The following is an 8694-nucleotide window of genomic DNA, read 5'->3' as shown; positions in this document are numbered from 1 at the left end:
CGGCTGTTTTCGTGACTTTGGGTCTTTTCTAAGCTTTAGGACTTCAATTCCGGCTCTTTTCGCCGATTCGGGCTTCAGCTTCGGCTATTTTGTGGCTTTGGGTCTTTTCGCCGATTCGGGACTTTGGCTGTTTGTCTTTTCGGCACTTCCGCATTTTGGCTGTTCGGCACATAGGAAGGAGGCGGCACGGTTTCGGCTCTGTTAAGGAAGGCCCGGCTCTATTGAAAAATTCAGCACAGCCCGGGCCCGGTACACTTGTATCCCCTGTGCCCCCCTGATGGCGGCCCTGTCTATATGTATTTTGTGGTCACAGCCTCATTGCACCCCCGGCCTAATGGTTTTAAAAATTAGTGGTGAGCACAACATTTCCTTGTTTGTTATAGCCCCTGCTGCATTCCCATTGGGTCTGTAGGCAAGGTACTGTTATTACATTCTTACTGCTAAGAAATGCACACACTGTATATGGCACAGGGTGGATAGAGCCACTAAAATATGATATTATCCAACTTATTAAGGATTTGCTCTCCTCTCCACCAAAACATATATTTGCAGGCCCACAGCATCATTTTATTAGGTTATTAGGGGCTCGTAAGGCCTCTAAATGCCAGGGCCTATTTTGATTCTCAGTATTGACCTGTATATATGTGTGGTTCTTTGGGGTCCATTAAATTTAATTGAGAAAGGAACTATAGATGCTCCTTTTAGTCAGGTTCAGGATTTTCTAGTAACCAGCCCTAGTATTGGCAAATGTGTGTATGAAGTTGGGTTAAGCCAGCACTGCAGGGGCTCGCCAAGGGTTATTTGCCTGGGGCCCACCAGCAGGGGCGCTCCACCAATGAGACGAGTTGAGACACTCGCCTCAGGCGGCAGCGCCCCCCTGGTTACCAGGGGTGGCAAAAATGCCGCTCCTGGTAACTAAGAGCCGAATTTCCGGTTTTCAACCCGGAAATTCGGCTCTTCTAGTGCAGAGAGCGCAATTACGCTCTCTGCACTAGCGCCGTGCAGCGCCCCGTCCCCCTCCTGCGCAGAAAATGTGAGCGCCGTGAGGAGGGGTCGGGCAGCAACGGAAGGCCACCTCAGGCAGCATAAAGGCGCGGATTGGCGCTGCCCACCAGTGCCTTAAGGGCTCTTACACATGGGCGTTTGTGCACTCCCCTGCATTGCTTTTTCTTCCGTTCAGTCACAGGGGAGTGCAGGAGTAGACGCACTGAATTATTGTTAGTGGGGCTGTACTCACACAGACGCATGTATGCACTGAACGCAGGTAAAATGCAACATGATGCATCCCAACCTGCGTTTGGTGCTTAGATGCTTCTTTGTGAGTACAGCCCCATTGACAATAATTCAGTGTGTCTACTCCTGCGCTCTCCTGTGACTGAACGGAAGAAAACGCAATGCAGGGGAGCACACAAACGCCCATGTGTAAGAGCCCTTAATCAGCTTTCTGTTTTCATTAGTTTTATGTTGGAATTTCTTAACCTTTTTCTCCAAGCACCAAGATAACATACTGACACACAAGTTGATTTTTAACCAGTTATGCACTTGTTTAATTACAATTTCAGTTGTAGGAAGAAATATACATTTTCTATACCTTTATTACATGGGGCCAGCCTTTTTCGACACTATTTGACTGAGCTCAGGTAATGAAAAATACATGTTTTATTTCTCTTTGGACTGGACTGGCAGTTGAAGGTGAATGCAATGATCCAGTTTAGCACCTATTTTGGTAAATCGCCGACCTGAATACTGAAGTCTTCGCTATGCAGCATGACAGATCTTTTACATCATCTGTTTGGTTTGCCAAAGTGATTATACTATATTACTAGTGATGGGCGAATTTGCGCGAAACGGCGCCAGCGTCTCGTTTTTGACGCCGGCGCCCGTTTTTGACGCCGGCGTCCGTTTTTCGAAACAAAAATTTTTTGACGCCGGCGAATTTTTTCCGCGAATTTTCGCGGGAGTTTCGCGAATTTATTCGCTGGCGGCGAATCGCGCAAATTCGCCGCGAATTCGCGCCTGCCGAATAAATTCGCCCATCACTATATATTACACATCCATGATTTATAGGCATAAAAACAATCAGTGTTCCTGATAATATGTTCATTAAATGTGACACAGGCAATGCTTAGCAGAAATTAAAGTTCATATTGTCAGTTTCCCAGCTGCCCCAGTCATGTGACTTGTGCTCTGATAAACTTCAGTCACTCTTTACTGCTGTTATGCAAGTTGGAGTGATATCAACCCCCCCAGCAGCCTAACAAAAGAACAATGGGAATGTAACCAGATAACAGCTCCCTAACAGCTCCCTGGTAGATCTAAGAACAAAGCCAAGTCCCACTGAGACTGATTCAGATACATTAAGTAGGAGAAATAACAGTCTGCCAGAATGTAATTCCATCCTAAAGTGCAGGCACAAGTCACATGATTAGGGCAGCTGGGAAACTGGCAATATGTCTAGCCACATGTCAGATTTCAAACTGAATATAAAAAAATCTGTTTGCTCTTTTGAGAATTGGATTTCAGTGCAGAATTCTGCTGAAGCAGCGCTATTAACTGATGCGTTTTGGAAAAAACATGTTTTCCCATGACAGTATCCCTTTAAGAATTGTGCCCTAGAGAACATGACTTATGTGCAGCCTCACTTTTGCGCAAAACTGTTGCAATCTGTACCTTTCAGAATGCTCGTGATCTGAGGTTTTCCAGATAAAGGATATTTCCATAATTTGAATCTCCATACCTTAATTCTGCTAAAAAAATAAACCCAATAGGCTGGTTTTGCTTCCAATAAGGATGAATTATATCTTAGTTGGGATCAAGTACAAGCTACTGTATTATTATTACAAGCTACTGTTTTATTATTACAGAGATAAATGTAATAGGTTTCAAAATTTAAAATTATTTGAATATAATGGAGTCTGTGGGGGGATGAAGTGTCCTTTATTCTAGTTAGAAACAGTGAGCTTGTTATAGCAGTATTTACTGTTCACAACACAGCTGTGTATACACACGCACACACATGGAATAAATGGCATAAGCAATGTGAAAACGGTAGCAATGAGAACAATGTCTTCTTACTTCTACTTTACACTATAGAACCCTACAGAGACAGATATTGCAGAAATGAACAATGTTAGAATGGCACGGATACAGTGGCTCAATGTAAGATCAGAATGTGCCCATCATTCTGTCCTGCTGAAAGTGTTCACCTGCGAGCCTCTAGGATAATGGTCCCTAAAATATAATTCTTCTATTGCTGGTCATTTCAGTACCCGCTCCCTGCTTCAGTCATTGCAGCTTAACATGTCACAGTACAATGGAGAAAGGTGAACAAGACCAGGCCATTTCAGAAAGCAGGAATCTTTACAGATATAGGAATGTTATATATAGCGCCCACATGCCAGTGCTTTACAGTGATGATTCATGTGGGAGGAAACCAGGGTACTGGAAGGAAATCTACATACTCAATGCAGTTATTGCCATAAAACCAATACTATGACCAAAGTGGAATCTACTCTGCATCTTTATGAAGAAAAATAGCTTGCTGTCCATTCGTTTTTATTTAAGGACCCACTTTAGCTTGGGCAGAGGGTATACCCAGAGGGGTACTTAACACTTGTGCATTTATTTTCCCTCTAGAACTGGTATTATACTGTACAGAACTCGGCAACTAAAACGGCTAAATGCAGATTATTTAGGTTCTTTTTGTTCCTTCGCATAAATGTGAATTTCTACTTATCCGAGTTGAGAAATTCAACTAATTGAAGCTTCTGTACTCTTGTGTACATGATCTTAACACATCAATACCCAATTAGCAATTTGTTGAAGAAGAATTAAAATTACCATAGTTGGTATATCCATATTTGTCTCCTGTTTTGTTTTCTACAGATAGCATTTTCTTTGAAATGCTAATAGGAACAGGAAAATAAGCTGCAACTGCCGTGACATATTACAGCTTGTTTTGACACCAAAATATTCTATTTCATTTCCCAATTGAAAGGCTGTTTGCCCCATGATAATTTTATTTTTACTTGTATTAAAAAATAACTCCACATTATCCTCTCGGTAAAATGGCTGCATTTTTCTTTCTGCTTTCTGGAATTTCATCTGTTAGTTAGTTACCCAGTAGCTATTATTGAACCTCTTCAATGTATTGTATTTAATGTTATTTATTGTTAATAAACAGTGTCTGTCTTAGGGTCCAATGTATCGATCGAGCCATGTCCCACCACCATTCACAGTCGCGGTTCTTTTATTTTAATTAATATGCTTTTTAGAAGATAAGGAAAGGCAATTATTGACACTGTGGCCCCTGGACAGGCCTCCCCAACTGCAGCAAAATGACTTCTGAGAACAGTCCTGTTCCTAAAACAGGGTTGTCTAACGGAGTAAGCAGCTGCCATGTTTGGCTTCTTGACTTCTAGTCTCTGGATCTGCTGATTGCCTAGGAAAAGCCAGTCTGGTTTGGCTTCTAGTGTGTAAGCTTCTGGTTAATAATCCAAGCAAGGGGCCACAATTCAAGTTGCCAAACAAGGTGGTGGTCAATACCACTGCACGGTTGCACCCTAGAGGACAAGCAGGGCTTTTTGGCGGGGGGCTTGTTTCTGCTGTTAAATAGCAAGACTTGTCGTCTCTCCTATGTTAAATCTACATCTCTAAGATTTTCTTTAATTTCAACTAAGAGCCTGACTTTAAAGAAATGGGATAGACTTGTTAGCTGTACAGTGCAGGAGTACTTATATTTTGTGTACAGCTCTGCATGCTACTAGCAGTGTTATACGAATAAGAGGAGTCTATATGTAAAGGAGTGTTGACTAAAGCTTAATGCAGAGATTTCCACACTGTGGGGCTGTTAACCTGCAAGGGGCGTCAGGAAGATCATCATGGGGCCTTGTAATTTAACAATAGTAGCTTAACTATCAAATCATTTCATATACCTATCTTATGGGTTAAGATGGTCTTGTATCCAAATATTGTTAAAACCACAGTTTGGGGAGAGATCTTGACATTTTATATTGAGTGTTTCTGACTACCTTATGAGCCCTATAGTTGCCTAAAGTGTTGAAGAGTGATACATGAACCATCTAGTACAGTGATCCCCAACCAGTAGCTCCCGAAACAACATCACCAACTGCTTGGATGTTAATCCCAGTGACCTATAAGAAGCTGCTTATTTTTTAGATCTTGGCTTGAAAGCAAGTTTTGGTTCTGTAAAAAAACAGGTGCACTGCCAAACAAAGCCTCCTGTAGGCTACAAGTCCACATAGGGGCTACCAATTGCCAATCACAGCCATTATTTGGTACCCCCAGAACTATTTCCATGCTTGTGTTGTTTCCCAACTCTTTTTACATTTACAGGTTGGGGAAGTGCTCACTATTAAAATCACCAGACATCATGTCTCTCTACATGCAGAATTTGTGCTAAAGGCAGTTATTTTGTTTGTACTGGAATCAGTTATTTGAGTGAGCTCTAATTTATCTGCTAGGAAAGGAAACCTCCTATAACAGGGGTCCCCAAGCTTTTTTGGCCCAGGGTGGACCGGTGGCTGGGGGGGTCGGGAGGGGTTGTGTCCAATTTGGGGTGACGGCATCCAATTCACCATGTTAATTGTCCCCTAGGCTCGGCGGCCCAGTTGAAGACTGCCCGCGGGCCAGCGGTTGGGGACCCCTGCCCTATAAGATATATTGGATCTAACTGTCAATGATTATCTGACAGCCAACTGCTGCAAGAAGACAGAATGAAGAGAAACAGATGCTGAAAGGAATAGTGAATATAAACCTGATTATATCAGAAACGATGCAGAATTTTTAAAAGTTTTTAGAAAGTTTCTTATTTCAGTAATATGAAGCTTATATCACACTTAATTTTCATGATAGTTCCCCTTTAAGAAAAAACTCGGATGGAAAAAATTCGAATCATCCAGTTCAGGGTTAACAACCGTAAAACTCATATTAATTGAGTTTTTGGGAAAAAGGAACTCAAATTGGTCGAGTTTTTGTGCGAAACCCTCCAAAAAAAACTCAAACATCATGAAGGCTATTAACATTATCAAATGGTTCAAGGGACCTCTGCCATTGACTCCTACATGACCTCGACAGGTTTTAGATGGTGTATTTTTGGATTCCAGCTATTTCCAGGGTTAGGGTATAATACATCTCGAAAGATTTGAGTTTTTTAAAAGAAAAATTGATTTTATTACTCAAAAATCCCCTTAATAAATCTGCCCTTACATGTTCTATATATGTATGACAAGGGCCTAACATTCCAAATGAACATTGAGTAACATTTTCACTTACTCCTCAGGTCATTTAAAAAAGAAGCATTTTCAAGAGTCGGAAAATCTGTAAAAGAAGTTAGAGAGCACCGTTGACCAAGTACTTTCCCGGAGCGGTTATTCGGAAGTGGACCTCAGCAAGCTGTTTCAGACACTCAACACCATTAAATAACCACTAGATTTGCAGAATAATGTCATCTCTTAGGGTTTGTTTGTTAGTTTTACTTTGTTCATTACTTTCAATTGGATTCCTGTAAAAAAAAATTCTCCTCCTAGTGTAATGACATAGTGATTCCATGCCAAGGGTTTCCCATCAGGGCTTCAGAGACACAAGGATTACTATGAGTGTCAGTGATCCATAGGGGCAAATTCACTAAGATTCGTAGTTGCGCCAGGCGTAACTTTGCCGCACTTCACCGCACTTCGCCAGGCTTAGTTTCACCAGCGCTTCGCAAATTCACTAAAATCCGAAGTTGCGCTCAGGGGTAGCGTAAGGTTGCGAAGTTGCGCTAGCGTTGATTCGCTAAGTGAAGCAAAGTTATGCTAGCGAAGGCTAATTTGCATACGGCGCCAAATTCAAATTTCAATGGAGGAATACGCAACAGCACTACAAATGGCTAGAAAACCTTCAAAACCTCAAATAAAAAATTAATTTTGCCCTAAACATGTGCCCACTGTCTAGGTAAGTTGCCATGAGTCAGGAAATGTAGGGGGGAAGGAGGGGAGCCCCAAAAAGATTTTTGATCTTTTTCTGCCTATCAGCCATAATCTAGAAAACACGCCAGCGTTTTTTGGGACCTAGAAAAAATTTTGACTTTTTTTGAAGCAATCCCTATCTACTCTATTGCACTTCGCCTGGTCTGAGGTGGCGAAGGAAGTCTAGCGTAAAAGGTAGCATTCAGTACACTGCGCGCGTTAGTGAATTTGCGTAGTTACGTCGCTAGCGAAACTTCGCCAGGCGTAAGGGTGCGAAGTAACACTAGCGAAACTATGCCATTGTTCGTTAGTGAATTTGCGCAGTAACGAAAATGCCAAACGGCGCTTAGTTAATTTGCCCCATAGTGTTTTGGTCTATAGTTGAAAAGAGACCAGTTGCTCAGTAGGACGACTGTTTCTTTTCAGTTCACCTGATTCACATCATAACCTTGTTGGTTTATAAGAAAATGGCACAACAGTTCTAAAACATAATCAAATGTAAAAAAAGAAAAGAGGAATGTTTTCACTTTTAGGGCTAATATTGCTGAAATTGCCATTCTCTGTTTTGTCTGCTGTAAAAACTGTTTTTAGTGTCTATTTTCTGCTGAGCAATAGACTGCTGTATAGTAATATCTAAAATGTTAAAATTAAATATTAACAAAATAGCCATAGTAACCGTGTGTATAAGTGTGAAATTGTTTAGCAAATGTTTTGTTTATGCTTTGTCATTGTTTTTGATAATTGTAAAGGCTTTTATACTGTTTGAGCATGAAAATAAAGCTATTTACTGAAATATTTTATTTACTTTGTAACAAGAGTAATTAAACGGGACCCTGGAAGCCAACCTGACATTCCAGCTTTTTGTTAGTTGCCATTGTCTGCTCTTAGTGTGAACAACATTGAAATGTGGAGTAGTAATGAAGTCACTTAAAGTTATAGAGACAGGGTTATCAGTTATACAAAGTGTGTCAGTATCATTATCAAGGGGGGAACCCTAACATGTTTAACTCTGCAGCCTATGGAAAACCATTCAGTCACACTGGTCACCTCGATTGACATTTTTGATGGATTTGAGTATTGGAAATCTCTTTATTCCAGGCAGCAGGAGAATTGTGCTACCACCAGCGGCACAATGGGAATCACCCCTTAGAGCAGTGATCCCCAACCAGTGGCTCCAGAGAAACATGTTGCTCACCAACCACCTGGATGTTGCTCCTAGTGGCCTAAAAGTAGGAGCTTATTTTTGAATTCCAGGCTTGGAGGTAAGTAAGGGTTGTATAAAAACAGATATACAAACAGAGCCTCCTGTAGGCTGGCAATCCACATAGCGGCTACTAAATAGCCAATCATAGCCCTTATTTGGGACTCCATGGAACTATTTTCATGTTTGTGTTGCTCACCTTGCTAGCAATAAATCATGTCTGATCAATAATAAGTGGCTACTCATAATGGAGTAAAGCAGGTGACAATGTTATGATTTTGCTATTATAGCTTATTTATCAGGTGTGGCATTAACCAGGAATGCTAGTCCACAGCAGTGAAAGCTAGCACAATACTGGCACCATAATAATAATAATAGAAAAAGGAATGTGGGTTTTTGGGCTTAGAAAAGGGGTTTTCCAGTATAAATGTAAGGTTTTTTTTTTTTACTAGCGAATTGGGGCTCAGGGTGGATCACTACATGTAAATTTATAAGGAGAACCTACAATAATTTCGCTGGTTCCTT

The 8694-nt window shown here is 41.2% G+C and overlaps 1 pseudogene; it reads left to right on the top strand.

The window, feature by feature from the left end:
- Positions 1-6694, top strand: part of LOC108707448 — a 173861-nt pseudogene extending 167167 nt beyond the window's left edge.
- Positions 6695-8694: the final 2000 nt, after the last annotated feature.

This window comes from Xenopus laevis, chromosome 2L (genome assembly GCF_017654675.1).
Source record: "Xenopus laevis strain J_2021 chromosome 2L, Xenopus_laevis_v10.1, whole genome shotgun sequence".
Lineage (NCBI taxonomy): Eukaryota > Metazoa > Chordata > Amphibia > Anura > Pipidae > Xenopus > Xenopus laevis.
This window is presented reverse-complemented; position numbering and strand designations above follow the sequence as displayed.